We start from the raw sequence: 14,428 nt of genomic DNA on the forward strand, positions 1-14,428 counted from the left end.
ACAAGGAATAAAGGAGCGATGCACGAAGTTGGACAAATAGCTGATTATTATATAATTATTAATTAGAATTTTGCTTGCAAGTTTTTACCTTTCACTTGAAAGGGTTTTTCTTGTTTTAAGCACTTAGAATTTTATTTTCCTATTTGGATTTGGTTTTTGTCTTTTTTCTATTCGGGTTTGATTTTTAAATTTGTTTCCTGGAAGGATTCATATATTGGCTAATTCAAGCTGATATTGGATTTCTCTTGGAATCCTATAGGGTGTGGGTTATTGTCTAAGCCTATAAATACCCCTCTCATGTAATCTTTTGGAGACAATGGATGATATAAAACTTTTGTTTTGAGATAAACTATGAGTAGTTTTTCTTTCCTCTAAACTTCAATTACTGGATTGTTTTGAAGGTTAGATTCGAATTACTTAGTTTCTGGATTGATCTAAGCAATTTGAGATTCAAAGTTCACGTTTCTGGATTGATCGTGTTCTTTTGAAATATCCTTTTCTTCTCTTATCCCTTTTCTTTTTTTGTTTTTTCTTTCTCCGTGGAGCGATCCACATCAATTTGGTATCAGGATCAAAGAGAGGAGAATGATGAGGATCAAGGAATGAATATGTTAATTGGGATTTGGCTATGTGTACTTGTTGTGATGTTCAATTGGAGAGGACACAACCATTGGTTTTGAAGTTTACTTGGACAACAAGGAATAAAGGAGCGATGCACGAAGTTGGACAAATAGCTGATTATTATATAATTATTAATTAGAATTTTGCTTGCAAGTTTTTACCTTTCACTTGAAAGGGTTTTTCTTGTTTTAAGCACTTAGGATTTTATTTTCCTATTTGGATTTGGTTTTTGTCTTTTTCTATCCGGGTTTGATTTTTAAATATGTTTCCCGGAAGGATTCATATATTGGCTAATTCAAGCTGATATTGGATTTCTCTTGGAATCTTATAGGGTTTGCGTTATTGTCTAAGCCTATAAATACCCCTCTCATGTAATCTTTTGAAGACAATGGATGATATAAAACTTTTGTTTTGAGATAAACTATGAGTAGTTTTTCTTTCCTCTAAACTTCAATTACTGGATTGTTTTGAAGGTTAGATTTGAATTACTTAGTTTCTGGATTGATCTAAGCAATTTGAGATTCAAAGTTCACGTTTCTGGATTGATCGTGTTCTTTTGGAATATCCTTTTCTTCTCTTATCCCTTTTCTTTTTTTGTTTTTCCTTTCTCTGTGGAGCGATCCATATCAGCGGGTTGGATTCTCGCACCATGGACTATCTTCAATCAATTTTTTTTTCTAGTGAATTTTTTTCCATACCAAAAATTGCAAAATAATCTCTTTATTCTGAAGCACTTCATACAAAATCATTAAGGCATCTTGTGGGGAGTAAAAAGAATTAAATTATCCATTAGTAACATAATATTAACTATAACTATAATTATAATAATAATACTAATTAAACACACTTACAATAACCTTGGGTTGCCTCCCAATAAGCGCTTTTCTTTATTATCTTTGGCTAAACAATGTGCCTCATATTTTAAGCACCAGAGATGATCACAACGTTAAGAGCCTCATTCTCCTTAATGTGATTTCGAAGGGTTTTTTAAGTATGATTTGAGACGATGCTCATTCACCTTAAATGTATTTCCATCATCTTTTTTAATCACCGCAGCTTCATGTGAAAATACCTTCATAATTTCAAACGGATTAATCCACCCTGATCTCAACTTTCCAGGAAAAAGACGCAACCTAAAGTGATACAAGAGAACTTTATGGCCCACCTCAAAATGTTTTCGATGAATTATATTATCGTGAAACACCTTCGTCTTTTCTTTATAAATATGAGCACTGGAAAAAGCTTCATTGCGTAGCTCCTCTTATTCTAACAATTATAGCTTGCGATGCAAACCAACTTCATCCAAGTTCATGTTAAATTTTTTAATAGCCCAATATGATTTATGCTCGAGTTCCACTGGTAAATGATAAGGCTTTCATAGAAAATGCAATTAGGTGACATATAAATGGGTGTCTTGTATGTCATTCTATAAGCCCAAAGTGCATCATCTAACTGTTGACTCCAATCTTTTCGAGTTGATCCCACAACATTTTCCAAAATTTGCTTTATCTCCCTATTAGACACCTCTTCATGTCCATTGGTTTGCGGATGATAAGGTGTAGAAACCTTATGTGTGATGTTATACTTGTGAAACAACGCCTCAATGGTCCGGTTGCAAAAATGTGATCCTCCATCACTAAGAACAACTCTCGGCATCCCAAATCTAGCAAAAATATGTGTCCTCAAGAACTCTGAAACAACTTTAGAATCATTAGTGTGGGTCGCTTTAGCTTCCACCCACTTCAACACATAATCAACAACCAAAAAAATGTATAGAAACCCATTTAAATTCAAGAACGACACCATGAAATCAATACCCCAAATATCAATTAAATCAACATTTAAAATAGGATTCATGGACATTTGATTCTTAGCATTTATGTTCCCTAATCGCTGGCATGTATCACATATGCTATAAAATTCCTTAGAATCTTCAAAGATTGTCTGTCAATAATAACCACACTCTAAGACCTTATGTGCAGTTCTTTCCGCTCCAAAATGTCCCCCACACGCATAATTATGGCATTTTTTTTACACAAATTCAAATTCATTGTCAGGCAAACATCTTATAATTACTAGATCGGGACAATGCTTCCAAAAATGTGGATCATCCCACACATACAATTTTGAATCATGTTTAACTTTATCATTTGTGCACTAGTCAAAGTATTGGGAAACATTCTAGTGTGCAAGTAATTCACAATTCCTGCATACCATGGAATAAAATTAGTTAGAGCACTTACATCAATCCCGGGAAGTTGTTCATTGAGAAAAGTCTCAATTATAGGCACATCTTTTTCCTCCTTCACCAAGCAACTCAGATGTTCAGCTACAACAATTTCAGATCCTTTCTTGTCCTTAATTTCAATGTTAAACTCTTATAGCAGCAAGATCCAACGAATGAGTTTTGCCTCCTTCTTGGCCCACAAGTACTTTAAGGCCGCATGATCAGTTTATACAATCGCCTTTGTATCAAGCAAATATGACCAAAATTTCTCCAAAGGAAAAACAATGGCTAAGAGCTCCTTCTCAGTGGTTGCATAATTAAGTTGTGCATCATTTAAGGTCCTCGAAGTATAATTGATAGCATGCACCTTTTTGTCCTTCCGTTTCCCAAATACAGCTCCAATAGCATAATCCGAATCATCACGCATTATCTCGAAACACAAATTCCAGTCAGGTGCTTGTATGATGGGGGATAATGTAAGCTTCGATTTCAGCTCCTAAAATGCCAACGTGCATTCATTATTGAAATCGAACGGAACATCTTTCTGAAGAAGATTAGTTAGAGGCCTTGAAATTTTAGAAAAGTCTTGAATGAATCTTCTGTGAAAACCAGCATGTTCGAGAAAGGACCTAATCTCCTATACACTTGTCAGAGCATGTAAATATCGAATCAGGTCAATTTTTGTTTTATCCACCTCAATGCCTTTGGAAGAAATCACATGTCCAAGAACGATACCTTGGGACAACATGAAGTGGCACTTATCCCAGTTCAATACTAGATTTATTTCCTCACATCTTTACAAAATCAATCCCAAGTTCCTCAAACAACCATCAAAATCATCACCAAAGACACTGAAATCATCCATGAAAACTTCGATAATTTTTCCCACATAATCAGAGAATATGCTCATCATGCATTTCTGGAAGTCCTAGGCATATTGTACTGATTGAAAGATAAGCGCTTAAAAGCAGAAGTACCAAAATGGCATGTAAATGTTGTCTTCTCTTGATCTTCGGGGGCTATAGCGATTTGATTATATCCGAAGTATCCATCCAAGAAACAGTAATAAGCACGACCAGCCAACCTCTCCAACATTTGATCAATGAATGGCAATGGAAAATGATCCTTCCTGGTAGAATTGTTGAGAGGTATGTAATCAATACAAACTCTATGACCAGTCACAGTTTGTTGAGGCACCAACTCGTTATCCTCATTTGCTATAACTGTAACTCCAGACTTTTTAGAAATAAAATGCACGACAAAAATCCACTTTGAGTCATATATATGATAGATAATTCCATTATCCAATAGCTTGATGACTTCTTTCTTGACAACTTCCATTATAGGAGGATTAAGTCGATGTGTGAGGGACTCTCACCAGTTTTACACCTTCTTTCAAGTGGATACGATGAACACATAATGTGGGGCTGATTCTCCGAATATCTTCCCAACTCCAACCAATAGCTTTGATGTGTTAGCCAACTACCTTCACCACTTTTTCTTCTTGTTCAGGTGTGAGCTTTGATGAAATATGATCGGAAATGTCTCTTCCTGCCTTGGAAACACATATTTGAGATGAGAAGGCAATGGTTTGAGTTCTAGTTCATGTGCTTGAACAATTGATGACAACTGCTTTTGAGTGGAATTAAGAGGTAGTACCAAGTTCGTCAAATCTTTGATAGAATCCACTCCATATAGAGCCTTGCAGTGCTCCATCATACTATCGGTATAAATACCTGAACCCTCGACAATGACTCCGAAAGTCCTTCCTTGTCAATACCAATGTCATACAAAATTAATGTCTTTAGTTCAACTTCTTTCATCAACTCGAAGTACTTTTGTGCAATATCTCCCGTTGTGCTCAATGTATAGCACGTCTCGGTGTCCACTAGGTACTTCATCATCTCAAACATGTTGAACTTTATAGTTTAATTGTCAAAGTCTATACTAAGCTTTCTCCTTGTCACATTAATCCTTGTTTGAGCAGTGCACATGAATGGTCTTCCAAGAATTAATTGTGTATTAGGTGCTTCTCCCATGTCCAAGATATAGAAATCAGCTGGATATTGAAACATGCCAACCTGTATAAGAACATCCTCCAGAACACCTTTCAGGTAAACGTGATATTTGTCAGCTAACAAAATCGTAACATCATATGTTTTAAGTTCAGTTTTAGTACACAATTTCTCATAAAGACTAGATGGCATAACATTAATCAACGCACCCAAATCAAATAAAGTATTTTCCAATTTAGGGTTACCAATGGTGCAAGGAATAGTAAAACTCCTGGGATCCTTACACATGGTTGACAATTTTCCTTGTAAAATTGGAGAGATATTTTCTTTCATCTCAACAACCTCTCTTCCTTTCAGCCTCCTTCGTTTAGTACACAAGTCTTTCAATACCTTGGCATATGTTGGTAGATTTTGAATGCATTCCAGTGAAGGCAAATTTATATACAGTTTGTGAAATGTCTCCAAAATATTTTTCTCTAGTGCACTCTTCTTTGTCTCAACCAACCTAGCTGGAAAAGGCACATAATCGAAGCGACTATTAGTAATAACTGGATTTGAAGAGTTAAGAGATTTACCAGCAGCTTTTGGTGAAGTTTGCTCCTCCAGCAATTTGTGCTCACTCTCAGCTTCATTCTTTTTCTCATGCAAGATCTCATGAGCTCGTGAATTGTCACTTTCTTCAACCTTTTTGTTGTGTGAAGCTTTTTTAGTTGTTGGATCTCTCTCTACTCCATGCATATCCATTTAATTTTCCAGTACCTTTCGAGTCAGGATGACATTCTTTCCTAACACTTTTGGTGGTAATGATGTTTGCATGTTCAAATTTCAGATTTGGATGTGTAGTTCCGAGAAATCGTCCAGGCTCATGCTCTTGATTTATCTTCTTGATCACATACCCAAGTTGCTCCTGCATCTCTTTAATATCTTGAGAATTTGTAGTGCATTGTTTTTGCATCTCTATTTTCCCATCAACCAATTTAGACAATAATTTTTCAATATTATTATCACCACCCATGTTTTGGGAACCTTGTCCCCTTTGCTGAAAACCAGGAGGTGTAGAAGTGTTTTGGAACCGAAATCCATTCAAAGCATTTATAGTGTTTCCATACCTCAGATTGTGTTGATCCCTCTATCTTGGTTTATAGGTGTTCGAGAACTGATTTCCATCTTGATTAGAAAATCCGATCGACAACATTAACATCCTCATAAGAAGGATCCATCAACGTAGGACATGCATCGGTGAAATGTCCAGGAGTTGAAAAAATTCCACAAACTTGAGCCTTTGGTGTTTTACCACTCAACATTAACGCACTCAGCTTCTCAATGTTCTCCTCATTCTTTGACAGCCTTTGATCAGAACCAACTCCTTGAGTTTCACCTGACATTGCACGACTCCCATATTGAAGTTCATTTGTAGCTCCCTTAGCAATAAGTTTCTCAGCAGCATCATGAGATAAATCCATAAAAGTACCTTGTGCGGAAGAATTCAAATGTCTCATCTCACCTTCAAGAAGACACTAGTAAAAAAAATGCAACAGACTCCCTTTACAGAAACCATATTGAGGAAATATCTTTTGTAACTTTTGAAATCTCGCATAATATTCAACATAAATTTCAGTAGCATTCTGACGAAGTCTAGCTATTTGACTTCTCATGTTCATTACCCGAGTTGCTGGATAGAATTTCTGTAAGAATTCCCGGGCTAGCTTCTCCCAAGAATTACTATACTCTACATGTAATTTCTCTAGCCAGTCCAAAGCTGCTCCATCAAGAGAAAATGGTAATGCCTTCATCTTTAAAATTTGAGAATCTGCCAAATCTGGCCCCATGCTTTCCACAATAGTTATGAACCTAGAGATATGTTGGTTAGGTTCCTCGGTTGGAAGATCATGAAAGACAGGTAACCTTATGAGTAGATTTTGTTTGATCTCAAAGCTTCCACTCTTCCCAGTTACAGGATTCAGATAAACCATACATGAATGGCCAAGATTAGCAATCGAGATAGCGATATAATCACGAAGTGTTTATAATATTACCATGTCAGCTAAAACAATTTTTTTTTTTTTACTTTCTTTGTCTACTTGCTCACTTGAATTATCACTCTTCTTGCGAAAGAGCTTCTCAGGATTGTCTTCAAACGGTTCAAGATGTTAACCATAAGTGCGGGTATTGACCATATACCTGCAAAAATGAAACTTTTAAACCACACTAACTAACAGAAACTAACACAAAATAAAATTAAAGCAAATTCAATCCCCGGCGACGCGATGCCAAAAATTGATGTGACTCAACTTAGACCCTTTTGTATCGAATGTAATGTAGAATAAATAAGGGCATCGTTAATGCCAAGGATCAAGGGTTTGCTTCTTACTTTTATCTTGACTAAATATAAATTAATGAAAATTCGGTGTGTAAGTAATCAGAGAGAGATATTGGAAAATATGTAAATCCACCACTAAACCCATGACATACAAGTCCTGGACTTTATCCTTGATATGCTAAATACTTATAGAAAATTTGCCATGATCACATAGAAACAAATTTTTCTATTCATATAACTCCATGACCACAGAGAAAAGTTAATACGAATTATGCACTTATACAATTAATCCCATGACCACGTAGAAAAATTAATTAACTTTTTAGAGAAAACAATCACATAACGAATTTGGATGACCCCATACCAATGTTAATTCAAGCATATCTAAAAGCATTGACGAACATATAAGTATAATCAAGCACATCTCAAGAGTTCAAGTTTAATACTCATAATATTGTCATAAGGTTTAGGGTTACAAAAATGCCCTCCAACAAAGAAGGTTTAGCCTACTATAGTCATGAATAAGTACATAGAAATCGTAGAGAGTTGAGAATACAATACAAAGTAAAGATGTAGAAGAGAAATCACTATGTAGAAATTCCCAAGCACACAATCTTCTCCTTGAAGTCTCATTCTCTCCTTAGTGTCTATCACGATGAATATATACGTATCTCTTTACCTCTCACAATAATAACCTAATAATAAGAATAAGTATTTTTTAAATTGTGTCTAGGAATATACAAGAGTTTCCAAAATTGAATGGGATTATAAATTCAAAATTCGTACCTGACTTTTCCTTGATGTTATCGGACTGATCCAAATAGATTTTGAATTATGGATCATTTTCTAATTAAAGAGAATCTCGTTGTTTTCGTGTGGGCTGTTAAATCGCCCAAATCTGATGAGCACAACTCAAGATACGGCCAAACAATAAGTCTTGGCTCGAATCCTTTCCAATTTAGAATTATTTGTTTCTGTAAAGTATAATGTAATGTAACATGTAATCGAGGATTTATAACTCAACATGAAAAATAAAATAGATAAACAATATTAAACTGTGAAGCACAGGAACCCTACAGATGAAGACATGATAAACACAAAGAACCAAAAGATGTGATTGACTCTTTAAGTCCTCTAACAAATCATGGGAAGAAGTTCATTGTCATGTTCAAGCAGCCATGAAGAATAAGACAACAAGGGACTTTAAACATCAGTTTCATGAATTGATTTCAAGTGTTTCAGATCAAGAGTTCAGTGAAAGAAGTAATGGATAAACACCAATGTGTATCAGCTCAGAAACACAAGATAAATTGAATTAGGATTCTCTCAATGCTAGTTGTTTGTGAACCAGACCAGTGCACCAAACATCAGTACTCAAGAAAGAATTTTGATTCAGTTATAGAAGGAAATGTTGATACATTGAATAATGATTTGACAAGAGCAAGAATATTCTAAGTCATGATAGTCTTCTCTCAGGTCGCCATAGAAGTGTATAATACTATAGGACACTCTATGGTCACCACAAAACTGGTCGCCATAGACTATAGTCGCCACAGAAGAAACCTGTCACTATCTGGTCGCCATAGAGCCTTAGCTGACACAGAACTTCAAGTAGTTCCCTTGGTCGCCATAGAATTCATTTGGTCGCCATAGAACTCATTTGGTCGCCATATAAGTTCATTGGTCATCATAGAATTTCACTGGTCGCCATAGAACATATGCAGTCTCCATAGAGCTCTACAAAGACACTGGTCGCCACAGAAGCTTGCCCTGGTCGCCATAGAAGAGTTGTATATGTATTCATTGATTTTAATTGCAGCAAAGTTAAATGGAATGTGTGGACACAAACATGCCACCTGTCCATTGAATTTGAAAGTCTACAACAGAAGCTGAACGAATGTAATTCAATATCACTCATCTTCTTCAGCAACACAATTCAGTTTACGAGAGCTCCATTAAAGCCCCTCATTTATTAAGCTTGTAAACATATTGTTATGCTGTTAAATTTGTTGTAGCTAATCAATTTATTGATTAGATTGTAGCAACCTCAGGGATTATATTAATAAAATAATATCTTCCTCGAATTGTTGTCTTATTTGATTCCGTACTTTTAACGAAGAACTTGTAAATGAATCGAAAAGATTGTAGGTATCGTATTCAACCCCCCCTTCTACGATACTTTGGGACTAACAATTGGTATCAGAGCTTATTGATTGACATACAAATCAAGATCCCGAGAAAGAAACAAGTTCTTGAAAATTTTTTTGAATTTTTTAATCTTCAAAAATTCTCATTTCTTGAAATTTTTGAACTTTAAATAATTTAATTCCGCCAAGATGATGAACAACCAAAGAATTGGAAGTATAAAGGTTCCCCTATTCGATAGAGATAATTACAACCTATGGAAGAAAAGGATGATGTTGTTTATGGAAGTTTCGAATCCACTTTACGTTGGGATATTACTGAATGGACCTTATGTTCCGCTGGAAGTAGTTGCTGAATCCACAACCACAGATTGTGTGAGAATTCCTTCCTCATCCACTCCCAGGGATCCGTCTAAATATACGGAAACCGACAAAGAGTTGATAAATCTGGACACAAGCCTTCAACTCATAATTGTGGAATCGACCGATAATGATATGAGTCATCAACTTCTAGGATGTAACAGTATAAAAGATATGTGGGATACCATTGAGCTTTTAATGGAAGGAATAGAAGAAGTCAAAGAAAACAAGATGGATATTCTGACGACTCAGTATGAGACATTCAAACTTCAACCCGAAGATGCACTGTCTTCACTCTTTGAGAGATATACAAGACTGTTAAGTGAATTAAAGCTGCAAGGGAAAGTTTACCCCATACAAGAGTCTAACAGAAAGTTTATACTGACGCTCCCAGTTCACCTGGAAAAAAAGAATACATCAATCAGGGAAAGGGAAGATTTTATTACGATGTCTCTGGATGTGATTTATGGTAAGCTAAGAACATATGAGCTAGAGCAAGAGCAGAGATCTATTATCTATGGGCCTGGTTCTATTGACAGTAAGAGTACGACACTTGCAAAAACCACTGCACTTGTAGCTCGTAAACCTGAAGCTCAAGAAGACAAGGTTGCACCCTCCTCAACAATCAAGGAAATTATTATAGCTGAAATTGCTCATGGTGAGCCAGAGGATAAAAATGAGTTCTACACTCAGGAAGAACTTGAACAGTTGGAGGACAAATCTATGGCATACATGGCTGCAAAATTTAGTCATGTTAGATTCAGAAGGAAGCCCAACTATAAATCAAGGGGTTCATTAGGGAGATTTCAGAAAGGAAGCTACTCATCAGGGTCAAGCTAAGAGGAGGCTACAAGTCAAGTTGGGTAGACAAGAGCAAAACAAGATGTTACAACTGCAATGAGTTAGGGCACTTTGCATCTGATTGCAGAAATCCCAAGGCAGCAAAAACAAAAGACTCTTATGAAAAGAAGGAAACTTATGAAGATTTGAAGAGGAAGAATGAGAAGCTAAAACAGAAGCTGAATGCTTATATGGTAAAGGAAAAAGGAAGAGCATACATTGCTGAAGGAAAAAGCTGGGATGATACTGATTCGGATGAAGAGGATGAGTACGTGAATCTGGCTCTTATGGCAGACTCTGCATAGGAATCATCACAATCATCTCAGGTTCCTGAACTCACCACTATAAATATGACTGTGTCTGAATACAAATCTACTGTGCATGAATTTACTTTAGAATTGTATAATGTTCATACAAGCATCCTTGCATATAAACTTGAAAATGATAAGTTAGTTCTTAAATCTGAGAGTTTAACCTCTAGGAATGAAGAACTAGAATTGCTTGTAGTTGGACTAGAAGACCTTAAGCAAGAAAATGAATATCTAGAGAATAAGGTTAAATGCAATGCAGACATATAAGCCATTCTTAGAACCCAAATTGCTGACTTAGAAAAGAAGTTACAGGCATTTAAGAATGCAGCTTTGACTCAGAAGGAGATAATAGATAGTCAAAGATTTAAATCTAAGACTTCAATAGGACTTGACTATTCTAAGCTGAACAGTAAGAAACATAGTGGTACATATGAGATAAACATGTTTGTCTCAGAAAAGGTTCCATATGTTATTAAGGATGATGTATCTCCGTTATTCACTGAGTCTGTTTCAGAACCTTTGGATGAAGTAAGTTTGCTAATCAATGAGGAATTGATTGCTGAAGATAGAGAGAAGGAAGAGGAATCCCCTAAGACTCCTAAGGCTCCAGCTAGTAAATCCAAATCCATAGTTGACCCAAGTAATAAGGTGGATAGTAAGGAACCTGACACACTTAAGAAACCAGACCCCATAGTTAACTCTAAGACTGGTGAGGGTGCTAAGGTTAAGACTAAGAAGAACATAAATGGCAAGGTAGGTGTAAATAAGAAATCTGTCTTTACATCTTCCTCATCTGCATCTAGGAAGTTATGTAATAATTGCAATTCTACTGCATACCTTACACATGCATGCATTAAAGCTAAAGTAGAATCTGTTGCATCTTCCAGTATGCCTGCCATGCCTAACATGCCTAGCTTTCATGAGCCCTGTTTTGTAGTTGGATGTATGTCATGTGCAATTGTTACCATGTCTGAATATTTAAAGCTTTTCATGCAACTGTTAGCACTTGCACTAAGACAAGCATGGGTAATGAGCAAACACAGGCTAAGACTGTCAAGTACTAAAGGCTGGCCACCTTATGTACTAACTATGCAATAGAACAAGTGTTCATGATCATAGTGATCTCTCAACAAATTCTTTTACTTCTATATGATTGATCAAACTTTGGTAGATAGAAGAAGCTATAAAAGGAGTAGTATAAATATGGTGGTATTCGAAATGGAAACGCGTTCGTGATACTAAGGTTGGCGTGTTTATTAAAAGGTTATAAAACTCTAGCGAGTAAAGGTTTTTTTAAAAATAAAATGTTTAAACTTTTATTCAGAAAAATAATTTTTTTTAAGAAATTTAAAGAACTATACTTTCTCTTTATCTTAAAATGCATCAGACACTCTCACAGAAACGATAACAATTGGGAGGGACGGAGGGAGTACTTGAAATTTATATTTTGGTTATGCCAACATTCACTAGGATCTTAGGGTTTTTTTTTAATTCAAATTTGTTATATTATTTTTAGTCACATTTTGTAGTGTCAAGCATTTGGTTTTGAAGTTTAAATGTGGACAAAGTTTCCTTGTACTTGCACTTGTTGGTCTATTAGATCATCCGTTGAGTGTGACTTGGGTCATCCATCGAAGCCTTGTAGAAGCATCCATTGAAAGTATTTTCATACAATTAAAGGCCAAATCTAATGCCATTTTTTTTAGAAAGTCATTATCCACCATGTTCAGTGCAGTGTAAAATGTAAGACTTAACGTGGATACTTTTATATATGAAATACTACCCTACTAACACTCACCGCAGTTTCACCTCGAGCCCTGCATTATCACTTCCTCTAAACATCAATTTCCCTTTGTTCTTGGCTGTGTCTCTCGATCAATCTCGATTCTCTCTCTTGGAGCGAAATTTAAATCACAAATGTCGTTATGTATTAAGTCAACCACTTTAGTATTTCTTTCAACTCGTTTAAAAGATGATCTCATTAATTTTGCTTCAACACAAGTTTCACACTTATATTTTGAATCAATATTCAATTTTGGTAGGTATTCTTTAACATTTAATCTTAGTAAAGTGTCATAACTTCTCACTTCCCGTAGCTCGGGTCATCTTCTCACAATTTTCTTTTATCTTTTTCTAAAGTGTATTTAGACATCGGTTTAGAATATTACCGTTGAGCTTCGCCAATCCCTTGAGTTCACTTTTTCAAAGATAGGAACCTTGATACTGCAAAGTTTCTATGCACTCTTGACTCGTGTAAAGTGGTACCAAGATGAGGTAAAAGGATGTCAAATTGGATGTATATGATGATTGTACCAATATATGGTGGCAAGTGACTCTTATAGGTGGAAAATCACTCTAATATGGTGTAAAGTGACTTACAAGGTTGATTATAGCCAAAACGTGGCCCAAACTTTACTCATGTAAAGTGGTACTAAGAGGTGGAAAAAGGATGTCAAATTGGATGTATATGAATAACCAGTTAGATAAAAACAAGAATCTCTAGGGTACCAAATGCCAAGTTTTGGTGTTCCCTTGAGATATCTGCAAATTCTATTAATAGCTATCAAGTGAGATTCTCTAGGATCAAACGAAATGTTAGCAAAATATCCTCATTTGTTTTCGTAGCGAGATTCTGAGGATAAAATCTTATTAAGGGGGGGAGGATGTAACGTCTGGGAAATTTACATATGTACTATATCACATTTATAATAAATTATGTATGTTAATGTGTCATTTATGTGGAATTATCTGTTAAACCCTAGGAAACTTGGGTACCAAAATCAACTTGATTTGATTTTGATGTGTGCAGGGAAATAGACAGAATCTTTGGTATGTACAATAAGACATGCTATTAACCTTTACTAAACTGTTACTTGTCATTTCTATTTTAGGAAAAGTGAATCTTCTATTTCTGGCTTAACATATCTTTAGCATCCTGTGATTATCTTGATCTTCCTTTGTCAGTTAATCTTCACCAGATTTTTATTTACAAGAAAAATTTTAATATATGTATTTGAGCCTATTTGTTTCGGTTCAACTTAAAATAGGGGTAAAAATTAAAAACAAATGCGGTGCGGTTTATGCGGTTTTGAGGTTACGCGGTGCGGGTGCGGTTTTGAAATTTGATCAAACCGCATGTGCGGTTTGATTTGCGGTTTGAGAAAAAAACCGCACCGCCCACACCGCGATCACCCCTTGGCATCTGCCAAGAGTTTCTTTAATATAATGAAGTGTAAAATCTAGAGCACAATGTGGAAACACAAAAACATATAACAAAACAATTAAAACACACATACAAAATCATAATTTAGTAACTTGACAGTCAACAGAACATACTTTAAAACAACCCTGTCGAAATTGGATCACCGGATCAAAAAAATCACAATATGAAAACGCAAAAGTAGTGTTATCAGGAATCTTGAAATATGCTTTTATAACATCACTATTAATACAGAATTCTTTACCTTTAATGGTGAGTGTGATTGTCTTATATGTTGAGTTGTAGGTAGCAGTGGTCCACATCTCTTCAACAACTTCACAGAAGATTGTGGGTGATTCCAGCATGGCATAGCTTTGATACCTTAACTCTT

The sequence above is a fragment of the Apium graveolens genome, chromosome 7, assembly GCF_009905375.1.
Source record: "Apium graveolens cultivar Ventura chromosome 7, ASM990537v1, whole genome shotgun sequence".
In the NCBI taxonomy this organism is placed as follows: Eukaryota; Viridiplantae; Streptophyta; class Magnoliopsida; order Apiales; family Apiaceae; genus Apium; species Apium graveolens.